Below are 26,985 nucleotides of genomic sequence, written 5' to 3' on the forward strand. Positions count from 1 at the left end.
TGTTTTGGTAGCTTGCTTTCAACTAGCATGCATCTACCCATCTCAAAAAGAGTACGCCAACCCCTCTCAGCGGTCCCGTTCTGGTGTGGGGAATACGGAGCTGACGTTTCATGTCTGATCTTATTTTTCCTCAACAGTGTTTGGAAATCATTACATGTGTACTCCGTCCCGTTATCGGATCTCATGCACCTCACTTTCCCATAAGGGGATATATCTGCTAGGAACTTTTCCGTAGCTTGTACTGTGCGCTTTTCTTCTTTAGAAAATATACAAACACTACGCTCGAGTAATCGTCAGTGAACGATAGCGCATATTTGTAACCATCTGTTGATTCTGTGGCTACAGGACCTGCTAGGTCTGTGTGCACCATCTGTAAGGGAGCCTCTGCTCTGGTATCAGGGTCTCTATTTCTCGTTTGTGCAAACTTCCCCTGAATACACACCTCACATTCTTGTTCGGGCCTACCTGCTTTGCCCTTGATCTGCATACCCTCAACCACATTCTGCAATTTTAAAACATTGTTATAATTACAGTGGCCCAATATCTCCTGCCATGTCTGAATGTCATGACATGCATTACATTTGTCATTAGACTCACCCTCAGTATGTAAATAATACAACTTGCCATAAACATGAATGTTAAATCTGGTACCGTCTCTGGTTATCAGTGCATCTTCCTCCTCTTTAAAGACAACCGTGGCCCCACTGGTAGTCGCCGCCTTCACCGAGAAGATGTTCTGGGGGTACGACGGTATGAATAAAGCGTCTCTCAGCGTCGCCTTGTGTTGCTGTCCTCCGCTGTCGATTAGGGAAACCTCAGCATTTCCCCTTCTCTGAGCGACCCCGTTGCATCGGGTGCCGTCTGCCAACTCGATACTGTGCTTTTCTGGTCTGAACGCGCTGTCGAAATCCTTGAACTGGGTCACGTCGGTAATGATATGTGATGTGGCCCCCGTGTCCACCATCAGGCCCCTCTCCTGGATGGGGCTCGCCGGCTTCTGCTCTCTGTCCCTCATCTTGAACGCGTAGTCGGCGCCGTCATCTTCTTCTGTGATTTTACATGCTCCATCCCTTTTGTCCTTATCCTTGCGCCTACATGTGGCGTCTTTGTGTGTGTCGCTTCTGCATCGACTACACCATGTCTTCTGTCGACACTCTCTCGATCGGTGTCCTTTGGTGCCACATTTGAAGCACACTATCTCTGTGTCTCTTGCGTTTGTCTTGGTGGGTCGCCGTCCGGCTCTCCCCTGAGTCTTCATCACACTGTCACCCGACTCAGCTGCATTTGTCTTCTCTGTTTCTTCAAAACTTCGTAGTTTAGTTTTGAATTCAGCGAATGTGACGTCATTTGTATGTGCCACATGTATTGCGAATGGCTTAAAACTCACAGGCAGTCCTTTTAAGATCATGGCTACTAGTAGACCATCTCCCAATGTCTCACCTGCATTTCGCAGTGCTGTGATGTAGTCCGTAACACTTTCGTCGTCCGCTTTCTGGAGCGATGTCAGCATGGTGTACAGATTAATTATCCGGGGTTTTCCCTTCCCGGCATAATACTCTCTTAATATTTTCAGAGCCTTTCTTCCATCGTCGGCAGCATCCCTCATAATGAATGAGAGGCTCTTGTCGTCCAACAGTTGAATCATCTCGGCATATGCATCGGCATTTTTCTTCTGGTCTGCTGCTATTTCTGCTGCAGTCGTCGGTTCTCCCAGGACCGTGGGCTTTATCATCATCATATTTATTTATTATAAATGAAAATGTCCCAACATTTTGGTCTCCCAAATCTCATATTTGGTCTCATCTCCGTCGAACGCCAGTCGAGGCAACCTGCTTGTTGCTCGTTGATCCATGATGCTAGCTTGCTCTCCTTGCTAGTTTAGCAACCCGTTAGCACGCTCTTCGTTGTGACTACACGGTGGAAACCGACAAACTTTTCTTCTGAACGACTCCTGGACCCATAACCTGTTAAGTTATTCTGTAGTTCTGCGTTGCATTCGGAGAAAACATGGAGATAAGAATCCATTTAGCCAAGCCTGGCGTATTTTATTAGAAGGGCTGCACTCATCAGTCTCACGGTGACAGCCTCCACTGAAGTGAAGTTAAGTTACACACAGGTGGTATTCATATGGATGTGATTAGGACATACTGACATATAGGAGGCAGGTATGCATCCTATAGCTTGTGTCTTGACGCCTCACAGTGGCACAATCATATCATTACACATTATATGTATAACAGTATTGCATACAAATGAGGACATATATCCCATCAAAACTTAACACACACAACGTGAACATACACGCAGCTGCGCGCATACAACCACACACATACACACAGACAAACACGCACAGGAACCCATACACACGCGGACGCGCGCACACAGCCACTTACACACCAGGAAAAATAAGGCTTAAAGAAAACAAAGTCCAGCAAAGGGAAGAATAGAAAATAAACACAAAGTACAAAATTAAAGTAGAAAAACAGATTACAGCGCCGATTTCCCGTAAGGCGTCTAGAGCAGCATGAGTAGAAAAAACAAAAAGTCAGTGGAATCCAACCAGAAGCCGTCATATGTATCCATGCATTGTTTAACATCCACAACACAAAATCATGCATTTTCCCTCGATAGGTAAATATTTGTCCCATGCAGGAAAAAAAAGAAGTGTTTTAAAGAGCAATGAGCAGCATAAGTGCAAGATCAATGCAGCAGCTGACAAAACGTGAAAAAAATAATCCATGCAAAAAGTTTGACAAAAACACAGGGCAAAAAATGCAAGGAGGTAAAAAAATAGTTGGATATCCATCATGCAATTTAAGGTTTTCCCTTAGGGTTTAGCAAAGCCATCAATGTTGCCTTATTTGTACTCGTCTAGGTCACCGAGTTAATTTACCTTGATAACTTTTCCATCCTCAGGCGTGGACTCCTGGTCCAGGTTGCTTGTATTTTCTTTTGCTTCTTCATGGTGCAAGCTTCTTTTGCAATCATGCCGTTCCTCTGCGTGAGGTGTTCATTCATATACACGTTTGTATCCATTAGCTTAATTCTTTGCATAATTAGCTCCGTTTTGTGTTTACGATTGGCGAAACGCATGATGATTGTTGTCGGGGTTTTCCGATCCTTGCGAGGAAGAGTATGGCACGCTGAGATGTTCTTTGGGTCCAGGTGAATATCATGGCTCTCCAAGAAGCTAGTGACTTGCATCTCGAGAGTTTGCAGGTCCTCGACTGGAGCGTCTTCTCCATTGTTTGTCAGGAGCGGCTGCTCTCGCATATGATCTTGGTTTAATTGCGATCCCCGTCAGAATTATGTCATCTCTTCTTGAGTATTGTTCAAGATCATCGAGTCTCTTTTCAAGGTGGTTTATTTTTTCATCTTTTACCTGAGTTTGTAGGGTTTTAACCTCCTTCATGAGGTTAGCCAACTCAGTTTGTAGCTTGACAACCTCGCTGATCTCTGCACTCATGAAGTTTAAGGACTTTTTGATTTCCTCAATGTCCTCCTCTAACTTGCTTGTGGTTGCTTGCTTTCTTGTTGTCATTTTCAATCTGTTAAAATCGCTTCTGTATTGAGTTTAATAGATTTTAGTATTTAATTTGTTTGAGCAGCGGTTCCTCACGGTTCCTCAGCTTCCTCGTCACGCACGTGAGGAGACAGTATGGACACCGCTTTAGCCGACATAATTTACTTGTGAAAAAGAAGCGCCCGAACCCCTCTCGGTCTCAATCTAGACCTTATTTGGTCACGCAATTCAGCGCAGCCTCAAAACACATCAGCCGCATCATCAGGGACAACTGGGGTATTATTGACAGTGAGCCTACCCTCCGACGTCTGTTCCCAGGGCCTCCTCTTATCTCTTTTAAAAGAGCTCCTACTCTAAGGGACAAATTGGTCCATAATTATTTACCTCCCTCTGAAAAAAGAGTCTTGGCTCAAGAGACCCATCGGGTCTTTTAAATGCATGAATTGCCCACATTGTTCGAATGTTCAACAGACCAAAACGTTTATGGATTTGAAAACACACAACATGTATACAATCAATGACTTTATTAATTGTAACACCACTCATGTGGTATATAGATTGACTTGCACCTGCCCAAATGTGTGCTATGTGGGGAGAACTAAACGCTGTCTTAGGGACCGTCTGGTAACACAAATATGCTATCCGAACTAACAACCTTGTTTAGTCTATAGCTAGACATTTTAAGGATGTCCGCAATAGTAATGACACTATTTTACGTATTGTAGGTATTGAGTATAGTAAACCTCCTTACATTTGTGAGTATTCCAGTCCCACTGATCTTTGAAGCACCAGCCCTACTTCACCCATCGAGCACCTGGTTGATTTTCTCTTTGTCGCTTTGCAAAAAGTATAGTATGTTTGTCATTTATGATGTAAATTCAACACTGCACTAAAAGCTACCCTTGTTCCTGATGCACTCATGATAATCATTGTTCCGCTGGATATGGTAATCAGCGTTTGGTTTCTATTAATAAATATGCACTGTACAACTTGCCAATAGTGTTACTAAGGTATAAGAGAAGTGAAATGGGATAGTGCTTGCCATAAAACAGAGCAAGCACCAGGCTTCCTCTCTACAAAATGCCTCAGACACAGTGGGGGTGCTGATAAGAGGTGAACAGCCAGCAGTTGTGTAAACAAGAGTTCCTCAACCACTTCTCCCTCCAGCATGCTTCTCCCATGCCAGACATGGCTAGCACATGTCAGTGGGGAAATACTTCCTGGTCTTTCAACCAATAGAAAGGCTGTTACAATGTGCTCAGCAGCCAATGATGCCAAGCTGGTACGGAACCGCCCACAGGGCGGGCTCCACTAAACAGAGGGCTTATAAACCCTGCGATGACTCTAGCAGTCAGATTCTAGTAACATCGACAAGAGTCCACACCTCGTGCCAACGTACGATGAACAACACAGCTCACATAGACCAATGGTAATTATTGATACATAATGCAAACTATTAATAATCAATGAATAATGTGTTATCCATGTGTTGTAACCTGCCTGTAATTGACGAATGCTATGTATATTTCTGTCTCATTTATGCAGGTTATTTACCTAACTAAACGTCTAACCTAAACTGGGTTAACAACGAACTACTAACCCTAAAACCAACCCTAGATAAATAGTTCATGTGTTTAAATGTATGTTTGTTAAACGACAATAAAAGTATAAAAGACACTTGAGTTATATTATTTAGACAGTTTGAGTAAAGACATTACTCTTTGTGCAGTTGTGACCCTTTCAGTAGGGATAGCTATGAACCACGATGCTATCAACTTAGCAAATTAAATCGTAGATAGCTAAAATCTGAACAATCATGATAATGCTTATTGTAAGTCACTCTGGTTTGGCTAATTTAGACCTGAGGCCGTGTCGTTGTTGCCTTACAGCTTTTATCCACTTTAACTATAATTTTAAACTTTAGCTGTTGAACAATAGCAGATCTACAAGCTCATAGCACGGCACCAGATCTGCTATTTTTGAAATATTGTGAAAATGTGTGCAAATCTTTAAATGCAGTATATGTTCTTTGTGAAGGCCCCCTGGGCCTTTAGGTCACATTCCCACCTAATACTTTGGTAGACTTGATTTGCTGCGGTTTGCTGTATAACTGCAGCAATTGGAAACGCAGCAGGGACCTTATCAATGTGTTCAATTCATAAACACAGTGAAATCTATGGTGTTAAATTATACTCATAACGTGTATGTGTCGTGCCGAATTGTAATCAAGTGCGAATGGAAGCGAAGCGAAACCCCCGTTTTTGGTCGGAGTAGAATGCGGTTCTTTGATGCGCATTAGGATTCAAATGAGGCTTCACACCTGCCAAACAAAGTCCACTTTACGACAATGTGCAACAGGATTCGTTTTAATCGCAGTAAAGCTTTCTGGTGTGAAGGTCACCTAAGGCCCAGGCCACACTACTCTGGATCTTTTGCAAAACGGATATTTTCGTCCTCCGTTTTAGAAAAAATCCCTGGCCATACGACAGAGATATCTATGTCCACACACAAACGCAGAAACGCATTGAACACAGGATAAAATCACTGCAGTAGCAGGTTTCAATTGTAGGCTATATTATATTTGATTTTATATTTACACTTATGAGGTGCCAATCATATTTTTTAATGAAGGAATAAGTACCGCATTTTAAAAGCCACCTAAATTGTGAGTGGAAGTATATGTTTCTTTCATTGTCTGTCAGCATGTACACTACCATCTATCATTTGATAAAGGCATATTAAAAACATGACTTGTACACCCAATGAAAATATAAACTTCACGGAATATATACCACTTCGAATTATCTGAATATCGCACAAGTTTTATCTCAACTTTTTTGCGCAACGGGCCATTGCACTGAGGACTGGCAGTGAGGACTATACTTGTGAGGACCTCTGCTTGGATTCATGGTGAGTGGGACACCGACGATCTGCAAGCTCACAACACACTGCATGTGGACGCAACACTTTGAGCTTAGATACACGGAATGAGATAAACATTTCACAGAATATATACCACTTTGAATTAAACTTTGCACTCGGCACCAATACAAATGAAATCACCAGTCCACACTGGACTAGTAGGCTGATATATGTATTATTGGATGCAGCAGAGCAGAGCCTTTGCTCGCTGCAGTTGATGCAACATGAACATATGTGTGCACGTCTGTCTGTCTGTCTGTCTGTCTGTCTGTCTGTGTGTGTGAGTGCGCACCTGTGTGTGTGTGTGTGTGTGTGTGCGCGTGTGTGTGTCTGTGTGCGCGTGCATGTGTCTGTGTGCGTGCGTGTGTGTGCGCGCGTGCATGTGTCTGTGTGTGTGTGAGTCTGTGTGTCTGTGTGTGTGCGTGCGTGTGTGTCTGCCTAACCCTAACCCTTTCACAATAAACGCCAAAAAAAAAAACCTAACCCAGAGAAAAAAAACCTCCCACATGTGTCATTAATCATTAGTCCTAAAATTACAACCTATCTCACACCCTCACCCTAAACCTAACCTCCCACGGGGCAGCACACCTAAACCTAACCTTAACCCATGTCTAACCAATGACTAGTCTAAACTAAGACCCCATTTAGACTGAGACGTTTTAAAATATATCACGGAGTCGGTGTCAAAAAGTTGACCGTATACACTTAATCGAATCAATTAATCTATGTGTCTACACTAAAACAACCAAAACGGCAACCAGCCCTGAATGCGCCTGTAGTATATATGGCCAGTCTGTAGGTGGTGCTGTAGCACTAGCTGGCACAAAGCCTCAAAAAGAGAGAAGAAGACATGATGCCAGTGTTGCCATGTCTGTTTATTATAAGCGACTTTGGGCTTCTTTTTTGGCTTGTTAAGTGTATAGTTTATTATTTGGTCTTGTTTCCTATGATATGATTTTATTTGATTTTATTTGATTTAGCACATTATCAAATCAAATCAAATCAAATTTTATTTATAGAGCACATTTACAAAGACCAGAAGGTCAACCAAAGTGCTGTACATGAACATATAACAAGCATACAATCAACACAAACAATATAGTAAAACAACATTGAAGCAACACAAGCATTTAGACAGGGCAACTAGGTCAAGCAACATTGAATGCCAGGGAGAAAAGATGTGTTTTAAGCAAAGATTTAAAAGCCTCTAAGGAGCGGGCAGACTTAATATATAGGGGTAAACAGTTCCAGAGTTTGGGGCCGGCCACTGAAAAAGCCCGGTCGCCTCTGGACCTGTAATTAGAATTTGGCACGGTCAGGAGCCGCTGGTCAGCTGACCTCAGGGCCCTGGCTGGGGAGTATGGGTCCATTAGGACCGATAGATACAGGGGGGCCAAACCATTAAGGGCTTTATAAACAAATAATAAAATCTTAAAATCAATTCGGAATTTCACAGGTAGCCAGTGGAGTGAGGCAAGGATGGGAGTGATATGATCACGCCTCCTCGTACCAGTGAGGAGGCGAGCGGCGGCATTTTGTACAAGCTGCAGGCGTCTAAGGGCAGACTGGTCCATGCCTATATATAGCGCATTGCAATAATCGAGCCTAGAAAAAATAAAGGCATGGATGACCCTCTCAAGGTCAGGTCGGGAGAGATAGCCCTTAATCCTGGACACGAGCCTAAGTTGATAAAAACTAATTTTAATCACAGAGCTAATCTGTTTATTAAATTTAAGATTATTATCAAATATCACACCCAGATTTTTTATCGATGAGTGGATGTTAGCACTGAGGGGTCCTAAGGTGGCAAGGGAAGGGGACTGTTGACCCAAAATAATGACCTCAGTCTTACTCTCGTTGAGGGTGAGAAAATTATTATGCATCCAACTTTTAATGTCGGAGAGACAATTAAGGAGTGGCTGAAAGGGGTCTGTGAGCAGGTTAATTGTACTTAACGGTAGATAAAGCTGTACATCGTCAGCATAGAAATGAAAAGAGACATTATGTCTCTTAATAATGGCTCCTAGGGGCAGCATATATAACAAAAATAGAATAGGCCCTAGGATAGAGCCCTGGGGAACCCCGCAGGAAAGGGGGGCGATGCGTGAAGAGTATTCACCGAGCCTGACAGCGAGACTCCTGTTAGTCAGGTAGGATCTAAACCACTGTAAAGCAATACCGGTGATACCAACGCTGTGCTCCAACCTAGAGAGCAGGATGCTATGATCGACGGTGTCAAACGCGGCTGTCAGGTCCAGGAGGACCAGGGCAGCCGGACTACCTGAGTCAGCAGTTAAAATCAAGTCGTTAAAAACTCTGAGTAAGGCCGATTCGGTGCTGTGACCAGGTTTAAAACCAGACTGAAATGTGTCGTGGATACCATGGGTGGTTAAAAATACTTGTAGCTGCGTGTAAACTACTTTTTCAAGGACTTTGGATAAAAATGGGAGCTGGGAGATAGGTCGGAAATTAGCAAGGACGGAGGGGTCTAAGTTGTTCTTTTTAAGAAGAGGTTTGATAGTGGCGTGTTTAAAATTAGCCGGGACTGTACCCAACTTCAGGCAGGAGTTTATTATTAATGTAATGCTGGGACCAACAGAACTAAAAACATCTTTCAATAAAGATGAGGGGATGCTGTCTGAGGGGCTATTAGTTGGTCGCAGAGCGTTGACAATAACAGTGAGTGCAGTTAAGGAGACAGGCTTGAAATGAGTGAGGGTAGCAGCGGGCGTGGATAGGGCTGGCACCGGGGCAGGTGAGTGGGCAGATCTGAGTGTAGTAATTTTATCTAGAAAGAAATCAAGGAAGTTGTCACAGAGAGTAAGTGAGGGCACAACCGGGGATGTATCACATTATACAAACTAAATAATGAAACATACAAAAATACAGAAAAGGGAAAGTGCCTGGTTGAGGCAAGTAGCCCAATGGGCTACGTGTAGAGGCTACAAGATAGACTACAATAAAACATTTAGGTTTAGGACATGATTGTATAGATTAAAAAAAAGTATAAAATAAAGTATAAGTATTCTAATTAAAAAATATAACACTTAATCTACAGTAAGAGAAAAAACATATTTATTGTCATCTGGTCAATCAGAATGTTTGTTGTTCTGTTTAAAAAATATTCCACATAACTTTGTTTTCCATGATTTTTAAATATCAGATCTACAAGCTCACAACGTGTCACATCACGACGCAAACTTGTAGATCTGCTATTCTCAAATAACCTGGTCGCTTTTGGGGTTGTTTTCATAGACCTGGTTGCTTATTTCTCTCACACAATCTGGCAACACTGCAGACACTCCGATGTAAACAAAAACAGACAGGAGAATGCTATTCTCCATGTCCACTTGTTGCCGACGGTGGTGGTGTGTAGGATGAAATGAAATGAAATGAAATCTATATTTACCCAGGGTATCTGGGCTAAGCTCAAGAACTTGTTTCCAGCCAGGCCCTGCTCATAGAACACATTTCATCGTAGTGGTTGATGCCTTGTTCAAGGGCATTTCAGCGGTGGTAATTTTAACGTGTCGGACGGCTGGTTCGAACTGGGAACCTTCCGGTATCTAGACCGCGCCGCTATCCGTTCGGCCACAGCTGTAAAAGCCCTAACTATTAACTATTTTCTGCAGGACAAATGCAATGTATACAACGCTGGGTGCTGCGCATCTTTGTTTATTATTGTTCGGGGGTGGCGCATGCGTCTTAAAACACATGTGGGCTCTTGCGTCATCGGTTCAGGAAATATGCGGATTCGGACGTCCACACAGTGGCGCAAAAGTTGCGGTTTCATATTTATCCACTCTGGGACCCGGTTTAAAAAATGAACGGATTCATTCACCGTTTTGGTCGGCAGTGTGTAGATGAAAGGGCAAAACGATACAAAAGGTATGCGGTTTGACTGCGGATCGTCTCAGTGTAAACACCCTCTAAGTATGCACCCCAAACAAATGATCAGCCTCAAAACATATATTTTTGGGGACTTAGACCATTTGTACCACTTTCCAAGGGTCGTGGAGTGACGAAACCACCGGATTTGGAATCAGTGTCAAAAAGTAAGTCAAAATACATGATGCAACATATGATAAGTTGTTAACAGTGATATATAAACATGAACAATTGGATAGATATCTGTGTAGTTTCCATGCAGACACAAGCTGCATTTCTCACCTAATTATAGTAAAAATGATATGCAAATAAGCGGTGACATCATCGTTTCTCAAAAGCTCCGTTTCGCATGACTACACAGCTCCACTGATCCGGATATTTTCGAAAATCTTCACTTATTTATCCGTTTCCAAAAACCTCCGTTTGAGTGGCCGAAAACGCCGTTTGCGTGTGGCTGAAAGGCCCAAACGAACAAAATAATGTGCGTTTAGCAAAAGATCCAGATATGTGTGGCCTGGGCCTAAGTCGCCTGATTATGAATCCCACCAACGTTCTAGGGTAGACCCGCCTCACCATGTGTCTGATTGGCTCCCGGGAAGGCATAGTTTTACTGAGGTTAGGCCGTTCGGGTTAGGTTTAGGGGGTGCATACTTAGTTTAGACTAGTCATTGTTTAGACATGGGTTAAGGTTAGGGTTAGGGACATTTCGGGGGTTATTGGGCGATTTAACATAGGAGTTGATGAGGGGTCGGTTTCAGACGATTTCCCTATAACTTTATCCCGGATCCCATCAACTTGATAAGAAAACGGATCAATGGGATTGATATGTCTTTGAATGTGTTGGTTGATAGGTCATTGGGTACGCACCCAATTTCCCGAAACGGCCACCGGGGGGTGCTGTTTTTCCACCCCGTTTCACCCCGGTCCAGTAGGGGGCGCTATAATTCACCCAATATCCACCCAATAACCAATATACTATCAATAACAGTCAACTCTTCCCTAACCCCCTAGCCCTATGACCCCACCCCAAAAACCATAAAGACCCTAACCAATGATATATCAAATCCACATCAATTATCCCTAACCCCCTAAGCCATGACCCCCACCCCTGACCCCCACCCCAAAACCCATCAAGAGCCTAACCAATGATATATCAATTCCACATCAATTATCCCTAACCCCCTAACCAATGACCCCCCACTCCATTAACACCAAAGAAGGGGCACTATGTACACTACTCACTATATGCCTTATCCTCTGCTGCCATCTGCTGGTACACTCTAACCCTGCTCCCCCGGACGGGTGCAGTACTTAGTTTAGACAGTTTTTGGTTTAGACTAGTCATTGGTTAGACCAGTCATTAGTCCTACAACTACAACCTATCTCAAACCCTCACCCTAAACCTAACCTCCCACGGGGCAGCACACCTAAACCTAACCTTAACCCATGTCTAACCAATGACTAGTCTAAACTAAGTATGCACCCCCCCGGGTGCATACTTACATACCAAGACCATTTTCGGACTCAGCGTGACGAGCCGAACGTGACCGTATCCATGCACACAGACTTACGGGAAAGTGGTTAATTAGTATGCACAATTTTATAGATGGGTTGGTGTTAGGGGGTGTTTTGGGCGTTATTATCACGGAGATTGATCACTAATTGGAACACAGATATATCATAAATGGGGGAGTCCTTTTCGCACAGACAGGACGTTTTCTGAATCGTGAAGCCGAGCCCAATGCGTCGGTACCGGCCTCGAGCCCGTGCTGTGCATGGTTGTCGCGTGGTCTCCAAAGAGCGATCCCCTAATCTAGCAAGGCTAGATAGCATATGAGGACCCGTCCAGCTAACTATCAACTTCCCTTTACTGTTCACCCAATTTCTAGTTACCGCCCTAACCTTTTTATGACCCTAACCCTAAAGGTTAAACCCTGCCCCCGGACACGTCTCGGCAAAACCAAGACCATTTTCCGACTCAGCGCGACGAGCCGAGCGCGCCCATATGGGTTTCTGCGCACACGGACTTACGGTTCTCTTAATTGGCTAGGGCTAGGGTTACTCTTCGACGCACGATAGCTCGCCAACGAAAAGTCCGTTTGCGATGTCATTTACATGGGCGCGTTCAGCTTTCCTTGATCTATGCTCCAATAGGTCCACCATACTCGTGCGACACCCGTAGCAAGAGTTCGCCAACTCTGACCCGTCATCAACAAGCCTCATAGACATGGTAACCCTTACACTGTATTGAATGGTGAAATGCTAAACCTAAATTTGAGAACCATAAGTCCGTATGCAGGGAAACAAATATGAGCGCGTTCGTCTAATCGCGAGCTATGCGTGGATATTTGGCACGCCCCTTTTCGACCTTTGTGGGCGGAGTTATCGTGCGTCAAAGTGTAATCCTCATTTTCTGAACCACATGACCGTGTGTGGAGAAACACACAGCAACGTGTTCGTCTCGTCAAGCCCTACGCCTGGATGTGTGCCATGCCCCTGTGCGGCCTTTGTGGGCGGAGTTAAACACTCTTAATTAGGTGCGCTATAGACTTTCTTCTTATTTCAAAAAAGGACAACTTAGTCTGACTTACTTTTGCACGCTGAATCGAATGGTGTTGGTCCCGTGGCTGTACCTCGTCGGGAAGGTGGTTAATTAGTGTGCACAATTTTATACACGGGTTAGTGTGGGCAGGGGTATTTTGGGCGTTATTAACATGGAGATTGATTACTAATCGGAACACAGATATATCATAAATGGGGGGTCCTTTTTGCGCAGACTGGACGTTTTCTGAATCGTGAAGCCGAGCCCAATCCGTCGGTACCGGCCTCGAGCCGGTGCTGTGCACGGCTGCCGCGTGGTTGCGAAAGAGCGAGCTCCTCTCCTAACAAAGGCTTTGATTATGGCCTTCTGCTGTCTAAGAGCTCAGAACTCAGGGGGCGAGGGTCCGAGTTGCCCGTCGTTCGAAGGGCACATCCCCTGGGCTCCAGCAAACAAGTGTACAAAGGTTGTTGAGCAGAGATTGAATCTATCTCCAATGGTTATAAAAAAAGACATTGACCCATTCACCCATTAACATATAACGCTAACCCAGCTCCTATGTTTGGAGTGCTCAGGCCGGTTTCGCAGGGGCCCAGGGCCTGGTGCTCAGAACACAGCAGAGTTCACAGCCCTGGGTACGTTTGGTCCGAAAAACAGGCCTCACACGCCATCCAGGTGGTCTTTAGAGCCCCCCAAGTTTCACAAAGACACCACCCATTTTAGTGTCAAAACCCTAGCCCTCACCTTTGACCTGCCATAAGTCATGTCATGGGGTCCCGCAGGTGTTCAATGTCCATCCCTTCTTTTCAGAACTGTCTGCCGAACGCGTAGATATCTGCATTATGACCCTAGCATGTACGGTTCACGAGAGGTCAATCAAAATACGTAAGACCCCCAAACACCAGTGAGGCTTCATTCGAGGCCTCCGCCCAGCTAACTATCAACCTCCCTTTACTGTTCACCCAATGCCTAGTTACCGCCCTAACCTTTTTATGATCCTAACCAAAATGCTATGGGGGGGGGTCCTTTTCGCACAGACAGGACGTTTTCTGAATCGTGAAGCCGAGCCCAATCCGTCAGTACCGGCCTCGAGCCGGTGCTGTGCGCGGCTGTGGCGTGGTTTCCAAAGAGCAAGCTTCTCTCCCTACAAAGGCTTTGATTACGGCCTTCTGCTATCTAAGAGCTCAGAACTCAGGGGGCGAGGGTCCGAGTGGCCCGTCGTTCGAAGGGCACATCCCCTGGGCTCCAGCAAACAAGTGTATAAAGGTTGTTCCGCAGAGATTGATTCTATTTGGAATGGTTATAAAAAAGAGATTGACCCAATCAGCCATTAACATATAACGCTAACCCAGCTCCTATGTTTGGAGTGCTGAGACCGGTTTCGCTGGGCTCAGGGCCTAGTGCTCAGAACACAGCAGAGATCACAGCCCTTGGTACGTTTGGTCCGAAAAACAGACCTCAGACGCCATCCAGGTGGTCTTTAGAGCCCCCCAAGTTTCATGAAGACACCACCCATTTTAATCTCAAAACCCTAACCCTCACCTTTGACCTCGCATAAGTCATGTCATGGGGTCCCGTAGGTGTTCAATCACCATCCATTCTTTTCAGAATTCTCTGCCTAACGCGTAGACATCTGCATTATGATCCTAGCATGTACGGTATACGAGAGGTCAATCAACATTCTTAAGATCCCCTAATCTAATCATATGAGGCCCCTGCCCAGCTAACTATCAACTTCCCTTTACTGTTCACCCAATTTCTAGTTACCGCCCTAACCTTTGTATGACCCTAACACTAGAGGTTAAACCCTGCCCCCGGACACGTCTCGGCAAAACCAAGACCATTTTCCGACTCAGCGCGACGAGCCGAACGCACCCATATGGGTTTCTGCGCACACAGACTTACGGTTCTCTTAATTGGCTAGGGCTAGGGTTACTCTTCGACGCACGATAGATCGCCAACGAAAAGTCTGTTTGCGATGTCATTTACATGGGCGCGTTCAGCTTTCCAAGATCTACGCTCCAATAGGTCCGCCACACTCGTGCGACACCCGTAGCAAGAGTTCGCCAACTCTGACCCGTCATCAACAAGCCTTATAGACTTGGTAACCCTTACACTGTATTGAATGGTGAAATGCTAAACCTAAATTTGAGAACCATAAGTCCGTATGCAGGGAAACAAATATGAGCGCGTTCGTCTAATCGCGAGCTATGCGTGGATATTTGGCACGCCCCTTTTCGACCTTTGTGGGCGGAGTTATCGTGCGTCAAAGTGTAATCCTCATTTTCTGAACCACATGACCGTGTGTGGAGAAACACACAGCAACGTGTTCGTCTCGTCAAGCCCTACGCGTGGATGTGCGCCATGCCCCTGTGCGGCCTTTGTGGGCGGAGTTAAACACTCTTAATTAGGTGCGCTATAGACTTTCTTCTTATTCCAAAAAAGGACAACTTAGTCTGACTTACTTTTGCACGCTGAATCGAATGGTGTTGGTCCCGTGGCTGTACCTCGTCGGGAAGGTGGTTAATTAGTGTGCACAATTTTATACACGGGTTAGTGTGGGCAGGGGTATTTTGGGCGTTATTAACATGGAGATTGATTACTAATCGGAACACAGATATATCATAAATGGGGGGTCCTTTTTGCGCAGACTGGACGTTTTCTGAATCGTGAAGCCGAGCCCAATCCGTCGGTACCGGCCTCGAGCCGGTGCTGTGCACGGCTGCCGCGTGGTTGTGAAAGAGCGAGCTCCTCTCCTAACAAAGGCTTTGATTATGGCCTTCTGCTGTCTAAGAGCTCAGAACTCAGGGGGCGAGGGTCCGAGTTGCCCGTCGTTCGAAGGGCACATCCCCTGGGCTCCAGCAAACAAGTGTACAAAGGTTGTTGAGCAGAGATTGAATCTATCTCCAATGGTTATAAAAAAGACTTTGACCCATTCACCCATTAACATATAACGCTAACCCAGCTCCTATGTTTGGAGTGCTCAGGCCGATTTCGCAGGGGCCCAGGGCCTGGTGCTCAGAACACAGCAGAGTTCACAGCCCTGGGTACGTTTGGTCCGAAAAACAGGCCTCACACGCCATCCAGGTGGTCTTTAGAGCCCCCCAAGTTTCACAAAGACACCACCCATTTTAGTATCAAAACCCTAGCCCTCACCTTTGACCTGCCATAAGTCATGTCATGGGGTCCCGCAGGTGTTCAATGTCCATCCCTTCTTTTCAGAACTGTCTGCCGAACGCGTAGATATCTGCATTATGACCCTAGCATGTACGGTTCACGAGAGGTCAATCAAAATACGTAAGACCCCCAAACACCAGTGAGGCTTCATTCGAGGCCTCCGCCCAGCTAACTATCAACCTCCCTTTACTGTTCACCCAATGCCTAGTTACCGCCCTAACCTTTTTATGATCCTAACCCTAATGCTATGGGGGGGGGTCCTTTTCACACAGACAGGACGTTTTCTGAATCGTGAAGCCGAGCCCAATCCGTCAGTACCGGCCTCGAGCCGGTGCTGTGCGCGGCTGTGGCGTGGTTTCCAAAGAGCAAGCTTCACTCCCTACAAAGGCTTTGATTACGGCCTTCTGCTATCTAAGAGCTCAGAACTCAGGGGGCGAGGGTCCGAGTGGCCCGTCGTTCGAAGGGCACATCCCCTGGGCTCCAGCAAACAAGTGTATAAAGGTTGTTCCGCAGAGATTGATTCTATTTGGAATGGTTATAAAAAAGAGATTGACCCAATCAGCCATTAACATATAACGCTAACCCAGCTCCTATGTTTGGAGTGCTGAGACCGGTTTCGCTGGGCTCAGGGCCTAGTGCTCAGAACACAGCAGAGATCACAGCCCTTGGTACGTTTGGTCCGAAAAACAGACCTCAGACGCCATCCAGGTGGTCTTTAGAGCCCCCCAAGTTTCATGAAGACACCACCCATTTTAGTCTCAAAACCCTAACCCTCACCTTTGACCTCCCATAAGTCATGTCATGGGGTCCCGTAGGTGTTCAATCACCATCCATTCTTTTCAGAATTCTCTGCCTAACGCGTAGACATCTGCATTATGATCCTAGCATGTACGGTATACGAGAGGTCAATCAAAATTCTTAAGATCCCCTAATCTAATCATATGAGGCCCCTGCCCAGCTAACTATCAACTTCCCTTTACTGTTCACCCAATTTCTAGTTACCGCCCTAACCTTTTTATGACCCTAACCCTAAAGGTTAAACCCTGCCCCCGGACACGTCTCGGCAAAACCAAGACCATTTTCGGACTCAGCGCGACGAGCCGAACGCACCAATATGGGTTACTGCGCACACAGACTTACGGTTCTCTTAATTGGCTAGGGCTAGGGTTACTCTTCGACGCACAATAGATCGCCAACGAAAAGTCTGTTTGCGATGTCATTTACATGGGCGCGTTCAGCTTTCCAAGATCTACGCTCCAATAGGTCCGCCACACTCGTGCGACACCCGTAGCAAGAGTTCGCCAACTCTGACCCGTCATCAACAAGCCTTATAGACTTGGTAACCCTGACAGTGTATTGAAGGGTGAAATGCTAAACCTAATTTTGAGAACCATAAGTCCGTATGCAGGGAAACACATATGAGCGTGTTCGTCTAATCGCGAGCTATGCGTGGATATGCGGCACGCCCCTTTTCGACCTTTGTGGGCAGAGTTATCGTGCGTCAAAGTGTAATCCTCATTTTCTGAACCACATGACCGTGTGTGGAGAAACACACAGCAACGTGTTCGTCTCGTCAAGCACTACGCGTGAATGTGCGCCATGCCCCTGTGCGGCCTTTGTGGGCGGAGTTAAACACTCTTAATTAGGTGCGCTATAGACTTTCTTCTTATTCCAAAAAAGGACAACTTAGTCTGACTTACTTTTGCACGCCGAATCGAATGGTGTTGGTCCCGTGGCTGTACCTCGTCGGGAAGGTGGTTAATTAGTGTGCACAATTGTATACACGGGTTAGTGTGGGCAGGGGTATTTTGGGCGTTATTAACATGGAGATTGATTACTAATCGGAACACAGATATATCATAAATGGGGGGTCCTTTTTGCGCAGACTGGACGTTTTCTGAATCGTGAAGCCGAGCCCAATCCGTCAGTACCGGCCTCGAGCCGGTGCTGTGCACGGCTGCCGCGTGGTTGCGAAAGAGCAAGCTATACCCCTAACCAAGGCCTCTATTTTACGGCCTTCTGCTGTCCGAAAGGTCAGAACTCAGGGTGTGAGGGTCCAAGCCGTCCTTCGAAGGGCACGTCCCCTGGGGTTCAGCAAACAAGTGTATAAAGGTTGTTGAGCAGAGATTGATTATATCTTTAATGGTTATAAAAAAGAGATTGACCCAATCACCCATGAACGTATGCCGCTAACCCAGCTCCTATTTTTTGAGGGTTCAGGCCGGTTGTGCGGGTCTCAGGGCGTAGGGCTAAGAACACAGCAGAGACCACAGCCCTGGGTACGTTTGGTCCGAAAAACAGACCTCAGACACAATCCAGGTGGTCTTTAGAGCCCCCCAATTTTCATGAAGACACCACCCATTTTAGTGTCAAAACCCTAACCCTCACCTTTGACCTGCCATAAGTCATGTCATGGGGTCCCGCAGGTGTTCAATCACCATCCATTCTTTTCAGAATTCTCTGCCTAACGCGTAGACATCTGCATTATGATCCTAGCATGTACGGTACACGAGAGGTCAATCAAAATTCTTAAGATCCCCTAATTTAATAAGGATTCATATCAACCTCCCTTTTCTTTTCACCCAATTAAATATTACCACCCTACGCCTAAGGTATTCCATGCGTTGACATGCATATAATTGATCCAGCTGGAGTTAATCAAGTCGGACCAGGTGTTGGTTATTGAAGCTAATGGCACACTATATATGTTTTGAGTCAGAGTGACTGTCAGACAGCATCAGACTTGCATGGAAGAAGGACTGACAAAGGACTAACAAGCAACCAAGAGGTTGGTATTTTTGTTAAATATTGTTCTACAAATTCTACATCAACTATCTTCTTTCGAAAAGACTATCAACATTGCATGGTTTGCAATCTGAAATCTTTATAATATTATACAGAATGGAACAACCAAGCCAGGAGGGAGACCCCCCGACACCGCCTGACACCACCACCAACCCTTCTCCTGAAGATGTAAGTACATCCTAAAAAGATGTGTGGCTGTGATGGATATTTTATAGACATGGACACGTATATATCAATCAGTTGATATTTTAATAGACAGTTGACACACAGTGTCAGTGTGCACAGGACACAGAACTAAGTGGAGACATGCAATACTCTGTGTGTGTGCCAACTGCTTTAGAGCTATTTACAGCCAGTCTGTAAAAACAGAGCCTTTTGTTAAGAATGCGGCCAGGCACCTCAGGGGGTCTGGGTGCTGTTCTAATCTTGCTTAGTTATTTACAATCAGCTAAAACACCCTAGGAGGGACGGGGGTTCTGTTTCTGACTATAGGAACCGCTCCTATCTCAAACTGCTAATCCAACAGCTGTGCATGTGTGTGTGGCAGAGAGCTTTCTGTTCTCTGCTCCAGAATTGACATGAATCTACACTGTGTATTTGTGCTTAATCATTTAGACTGGTTAACAATATAGTTTGAACAATTTCATTACATGTGTTCGGCATACTTCATATATAGTATAGATATTGAATTAGTCTTATTTGGTATAAAACATAGAGTGACACATGAGCTGCATGCCATGTGTATGTCCCGCCTCCTCCTTGACCGGAAGAGCCTGAGTGTCCAGGGAGGCGGGACTTAGAAGTTAGTAAATACTGTAGACTCTGTGAAACTTCTGAGAGTCCACACTGATTAGCTATGATGTGACTCCATGTATTTCACGGGGCCTTCCGCCCGTGGAAAGCCTTGTACTGAGTTATTCTGTTCAATAAAGCTGATCAGAATGTGACGACAACCTGCTGGTCTTCTCCTTTCTTCCTTCGACGACCATCACTGCTAACGACACAATTTGGGTAACTTGGTGCTAAATATACATCATAAATGGCGCCCAATGGACTGGAGGAAGATGGTGTAGTTTCTATGCCACGCTGAACGGACCTGCGACCTGCTGGGGGTCACTTTTGTGGCTCTGTGTCGTGGCGGTGATGGGGTGATCGAGGTGAGTTGGGGTGAAGAGGGGGGTCGTCTGCTCAGTGGCAACGCGTGTTTTCATTCACCATTGTTTTATTTTTTCTGTAAACGCCAGGCGAGCTAGTCATAAACTTGTCTTTATCCCTTTGAAATTCATTTTTTACGACAATTAAGTACTTTCCTACTTCTTGGTAGTCCGTCGTCAAGTGATGGCTGTCATGAAGCATTCCTGGCCAATGTGCAGAAGATGTAGGTCTTTTAGATCTATGTGATTATTGCCTTCTGCTTCGAATAGAAGCGTGGATTCTGATATGCCTCATAGGTTAAGGCAGTTGCAAACTAGACGCGTTTTTCGGGGAAACCGGGAGGCGCGCCTGGTGTGCGATTGTCTTTCATGTCCACTTGCTGTTTGCGTGGCTGCTCTCATTTTAAATGGAAGTGCACAATATTTGGACGGTTTTGTGCGTTCCTGAGGGCAAGCCGAAGGTGTTTAGTAGGATAACTGGGCCCTACGTTGCTGGGTGTATGGAATAGTAGTCTGCTTTTGGATTATTAATATTAATATTTATTAATATTATTCTTCTGAGATTATTGTCGGACTACGCAAGGCCCAGTAAGACGAGCCGGCGTGCGTATTGCAAAACAGGGATTTTGTGACGTATATATATACGATGCATATGTGCGCGCACTTCGACGTGTACGTGTTTTTTCTTGCATTGCTGCTGGGGGAAGCGTGCGGGCATATGGGGATTATTTTTATTAGATTAATTGTGGTTCCTGTTTTGTGCCTGTGCTGTTTTCTCCGTGCGCGGTGGTTTTGTGGGAGAACACGTTGTGCGTTGATGTTTAGGTAGGATGAGATCTCTTATTTTTGTCTGTGGTTCGTTATGGGACCGTATGGTGGCGGGGGGTTTCTCCGGGGGAACCCCCCCTGTTTTCTGAAGTGTTTAAACTTTAATATTGTTTTTCGTTTGCGTTGTGGCTACGTTCCCTGTGATGTCTGTGATGTGGGGGACGTGCTGATTCGTTTTCGATATGTTTGTCATCTGTAGCAGGATTCACGACGACTTGTTGAGGTCTTGTTATTATTGTTTGGTCGCGGCCATGTTTTTACCCAGGAGGCCTTTGCGGTTTTTCTGGCCGTGCTGTTTTTTCCGGGTCGAGGGGGGGTGTCTTGTTTCTTTTTAGACTCTCTTCAGGCTTCCGGTATGTGATGCGGACTGTTTATGCTTTTTTATTTTTTCACTTTCCATTGCAAGGGAATGTGGGGAAGTAGAATGCTTGAACTAGAAGCGTTGTTTCTGAACTTGGGCTGGTTTTCTGTCAGCAGCTCTTGCTAAAGTTGTTCCCTTACGCCCGCTGCGTGCGTGCGCGTGTGCGTGTGGGTGTGCGCTCTTTCGGCGCTGTTTTATTTTCTTTGGGGACTTTGAGTGACAGTTTATCTTTGGCTTGACAAAGCCTATGGTTTTGGCGTGCATGCGTGCGTGCATGTGCCTTGAGTGCGTGGTACGTCTGTGATATGCGTGCGACGGTGTGACTGTACTGTACGTGTGTACTTGTGGATGGTTGTTTATGGTGCGTGCGTGCCTGTGCCTTGCGTGGGTGCGTCTGATGAGTGCGTGATGAGTATGTATGACTGTACTCAATGTGTGTAGTGCGTGCCTGTGCCTGTGCGTGGGTGCGTGATGGATGCGTGTGTCAGTTGATTAGTTGTACTGACTGTATGGCTGTACTGAGAATGATGTTATGGATGGCGTAGCACTGTTTTCTGTGATGATCTGATTCTTGTCATGAGCCATGATGGGTCATGGCTCAGGGGGGAGAGGTTAGTAATAGGTTAATACATTTATGAACAAACTAGATAAATGAACGAAATTAATAGGAGGTTAATAAATAAACTGGATGCATGAACTAAATTAGATAAGGGAACTATAATATGGCTATTCATGTACGTTAGAGTGTACAAATATATAAGAGTGAAATTATATTTGAGAAATTATTTAAAGTGCATTTATGGACATTTTCTGTGTTAAAATGTGGAGCTAAAAGTAACCATTGGGCATATAGTAACCACGATAGCGAGTCTATTAACTTCACTGTAGGAATATGGTGTGGGGTTAGGCCCTGGTGAAAATAGTAGCTATAATAGGGTGTTACCTCATTTTTGATCAGAGACTGTTTAAAGGTGGATTGACTTTTTTCTTAAATGAATAATATAGATATTACAGTAGGGAGGTTCATTTAAATTTTGACGGAGACAACAGCTCAGTCTATTTTGTTGTCTTGTGCTCAAAAACTCAGAGATTGGGGACAATTAAGGTTTAAAGAATGTGGGTTCAATTTGGGGGTCCGAATAAAATTTAGAAGGTAAATGACAAATGCATCTCAAATTGGAAATGGTTACATTTAGGTAAAAGTTAGGTATAGGTTAATTAGGGATTGTTAAAAATACAGTTCTTATTAGTAAAATGTATATATAGTTCTGCGTGAGTAATTTGATTCTGGGACAAAAACAGTTGCTTAGGGTGAACTCAGTATGGGGTTGGTTGTATGCAAATGAGTGTGTGGGTGATGGGGTAACTATTCCCCTGCATGTGTGTATATGTGTGTGTGTGTGTGTGTGTGTGAGATTGTGTCACGGAGTGAGAGAGTCTCCTTCTCCTATTGCAATGGAAGACAAATATTACTTCCACCTTGTTTGTTTGAGTACATGAGTGAGTGAAACGAGAGGGCAAGGGAACTTCTCATTGAAAAGGCATAGCAACAGTAGACGTGTCTACGGTTGATCTTTTTTATTTTGGTGGTGGATTTATGGTTTGGTACACCTTGAGTGTCAGAAGAAACGTATGTTTGCCAGGCCATATGAAGCTTGAGTTTGGGGTAGACACCAGCCAGGGGTTCAATGAGAAGGTCACACAAGCCTGAGAGTGTTTGTAGTGTGAATGAAATCGAGAATTGATTGAGAATAATGTATGTGTGAGTGAATGAATGGTTGAATTTACTTCATACTAGACTTAATTCAAGAAGGTTCTAGCTATGTCCGGTGAAATATTGCTAGTAGAAGCCATTCTAAAAGTGATAGTTAAATGAGTAAATACATACAGAGCTACGTGTGAGGAATTGCAATGACAATTTTAGCATGCTCTGACGGAATGTGCTTTTAGGGAAAGAGGGGGAGAGAGCTAAAATCCCTTCTCACCCTAAATAGTTTTAAGATAGAGAGCTTTAGGGCCAGGTGTGGACATCCTGTCCCTTCCTTATCTCCTATCACTGTCTGTTTTAAAAGACCCACTGAGCTGTCCTGCAGGCAGCTATTTATTGGGGGTGCTATTTAGAGAAACAGATGGGACAGTGTTTGAAGAACAGGAGTGAAGAATGACTGATTGACCAATGACATGCAATGACATGTACACAAAGTGATGTCTGCTTTTGGAGTCTGATGTCAAGAGTAGATCGTAAGGACTACAGTTTCAAGGGAGGGTATTATGGTGTGAATTTGAAGTATTGGCTTTAGTTAATAGTGCCTGTTTGTGTGTAGGGTGATGAAGGTGACGGCTGACAGCCTTACTACATAACGGTGATCACAGGAATTCGTAACCCTGTGTTCTGAGCACGACTAGCTGGTAAAATGACGGAGGGGGAGTTGACCCATATCTCTAGGAGTGGAGGTTTCAGCCGAGGGATGATCACCCACGGTTGAACCTTTTAGGGTTAAAACAAGCCAGCCCCTCAGCTCAAAACACCTGTCCATCAATACGTTTGGTGACGTGACATCAGTGAATTTAGATAGTTCAGTGACACTATATGAACTAGGGAGGTTAGCAAAGAGAATGAGATTAATGCCAGAGAGGTCATCTTAGTGACCAGTAGCTTGTAGTGTCATCAAATATCCTAAGAAATTATTGGGGATATTTGTAGTGGGAGCCGGCATTTCTTCCTTTAATAGGTGCGGAAGGAGAGGAGTCCATCCATGGATTCCTGAAGGTGTCGAGAGTGACATCTGACTGCACCAAAAGGATCACGGGGAGACCACCAGCGCCTACAGGAGGTCATCCCGAGGGCAGAGAGTCCAGGGGGGTGTCTACAGGCAGCTGTGACAACAGCGACAGAGGAGCTCCTAACTCAGCTTCTACAGTCGGAAATCAACAGCAGGTGACTTTCACAGACCTGTGTTCGCTACAGGAGAGGTCCAAGGGAGGCTACGGCCCACGGGCCGGTGCAAACTGGTTCTCCTTCTGCACTAGGAGGGAGGAGAGGTCCAAGCCAGACCGTTCCAATGTTCGTATACAATGGAGAAGAGGAGCGTTCCTGCTACAGGAGCGTTTCAATGCTTTTGCTGTCATGATTGACATGACTAAGCAATAAGCTGTCCACTAAGAGCCTTGTGATGCTCAAAGTGAGTTCTACTGAGTCCTACTGCCGACTGCAGTTAAGCTCATGTGGTTCATTGGTGCTGGAGCATATGGTGACAAAACTGTCTGCTTCGAACCTACAGATCTGAGAGCTATGTGCTAGCTCTGAGAATCAAGAAGGATGTTCCAAGCGTTTTTATTCTATAGGCGAAAAAATAATTGTGGGAACCGTTTCCTACGGCGCGTTGAACGTCTGAACAATTTGCGTCATGAGAAAAAAAATCGTGGTTCATCTGAATTGTGATTAATGTTGGAAAAGGTTGTTCTAATGTTTGTATGTTGTATTCTGTGCTGACATAGGTCAAAGTAGATATAACAAGGTACTGAAATAGTACTGTTAAAGGGATGTTTGTTTTTATGATTAACCATTTTGTCATGCTATGAGTGTTAACTTTTCAATTACAGGTAGTTGTATTCAATCAATATAGGAATTTGATTTAGCCTAAACAGGATGTAACCAATATAGGAATTTGATTTAGTCTAAAATAGGATTTCAGTTAAAGGACAGGTATTTGAATTTAATCAATATAGGAATTTGATGTAGTCTAAATAGGATTTCAGTTAAATAAGGAGTTTAATTTCTGTTTTAAATATGGTTCAGTTTCAGGTCTGTCATACAAGACAACAGAACAAGCCCCATGCTTGTTCGGTTCTAATTTGATACAATTTAGGTAGTTAACAAGATGCTTCTGTGTCCAGGGGGGTCTATCACATTGTACTATGGTTAAATGATTAATTTTGAATTTGGCAATTTATTTTTGGAAAAATTAATTTGGCAGGTTATGACTTATGATGCTGTTATGGTATTGCAACAGGCGTAAGAGCCTGTTGAGGGAGGATGTGATGGATATTTTATAGACATGGACACGTATATATCAATCAGTTGATATTTTAATAGACAGTTGACACACAGTGTCAGTGTGCACAGGACACAGAACTAAGTGGAGACATGCAATACTCTGTGTGTGTGCCAACTGCTTTAGAGCTATTTACAGCCAGTCTGTAAAAACAGAGCCTTTTGTTAAGAATGCGGCCAGGCACCTCAGGGGGTCTGGGTGCTGTTCTAATCTTGCTTAGTTATTTACAATCAGCTAAAACACCCTAGGAGGGACGGGGGTTCTGTTTCTGACTATAGGAACCGCTCCTATCTCAAACTGCTAATCCAACAGCTGTGCATGTGTGTGTGGCAGAGAGCTTTCTGTTCTCTGCTCCAGAATTGACATGAATCTACACTGTGTATTTGTGCTTAATCATTTAGACTGGTTAACAATATAGTTTGAACAATTTCATTACATGTGTTCGGCATACTTCATATATAGTATAGATATTGAATTAGTCTTATTTGGTATAAAACATAGAGTGACACATGAGCTGCATGCCATGTGTATGTCCCGCCTCCTCCTTGACCGGAAGAGCCTGAGTGTCCAGGGAGGCGGGACTTAGAAGTTAGTAAATACTGTAGACTCTGTGAAACTTCTGAGAGTCCACACTGATTAGCTATGATGTGACTCCATGTATTTCACGGGGCCTTCCGCCCGTGGAAAGCCTTGTACTGAGTTATTCTGTTCAATAAAGCTGATCAGAATGTGACGACAACCTGCTGGTCTTCTCCTTTCTTCCTTCGACGACCATCACTGCTAACGACACAATTTGGGTAACTTGGTGCTAAATATACATCAGCTGCAAACCTTTTTAGAGCGACCTAATCATTCAAATTCATTGTACCTTTCAACACAGGGATATACATTAATCCAATTATGTTTGTCTACAGACACATGATGACCAGGTCCTGGAGGAGCCACAATATTTGGTTCCAACAAATTCAGAGGAGGATTCGGAGGAAGAGGAATTTGTTATCGAGGTCAGAGGCAGGAGGAGGTACGAGATACTCCTCATTTACGCCCAATTTCTGGAGGCCAGACAGCGCATTCTGAGGAGACGCCTTCGACCTCCAGCCCGAGGATCTGGGGCCTCCGGAGGATCTGGGGCATCCTAAAAATGATTTGTTATTGTTTGTTTTGTTATTCCTTTTGTTTTTTCTTGCTTTTGATTTTTCCTAAATAAATGTTGTTCCTCTTACACGTAAATCTGAGTCATCCATTTATGAATAGTCTCTCCAAAAAATGGTAATATCATGTAGTGATATCATGTAGTTGGTGATTAGTGATAATTAGTGACAGGGGTTGGAGATAATTAAAATGTAATTGATATTCCAGTGGGCAGGGTTTGAGTGGTTTTGGGGTGGGGGGCTAGCAAAGGGTTTAGGGGCAATTAATATGTAGAGGGAGGGTTCTTAATGGGTCTGGGGTATGTGGTCTTTATTGTGTAAATGTTGGGGCACAGAGGATAACTCTGTCTTGAATGGTTTTTCTATTCCATTCATTTAGATTTTATGGTTAGGCTAGGGTTGCCCAATTTCACATCATATCCATTATGAATGGATTTGATTGGTTAGATAATTTCATCCCAAATTGGTTGAAAAAAATATTAAATTTGATAGGAGTTTGGGTACCCAATTCCTTATCAAATCCATGCATTCTTTCCATGTCGACCACACTCATCCAAACACTTGCCTTTGCCCAACATCCTA

General features: G+C 44.6%; 1 protein-coding gene across 2 annotated transcripts in view; it reads left to right on the forward strand.

Moving 5' to 3' along the window:
• LOC306914200 (netrin receptor UNC5D-like) overlaps positions 1-26,985 on the forward strand; it is a 594,918-nt gene that overhangs the window by 154,949 nt on the left and 412,984 nt on the right. The window lies entirely within an intron of this gene.

This window comes from Electrona antarctica (genome assembly GCF_951216825.1).
Source record: "Electrona antarctica genome assembly, chromosome: 21".
Classification (NCBI taxonomy): Eukaryota; Metazoa; Chordata; class Actinopteri; order Myctophiformes; family Myctophidae; genus Electrona; species Electrona antarctica.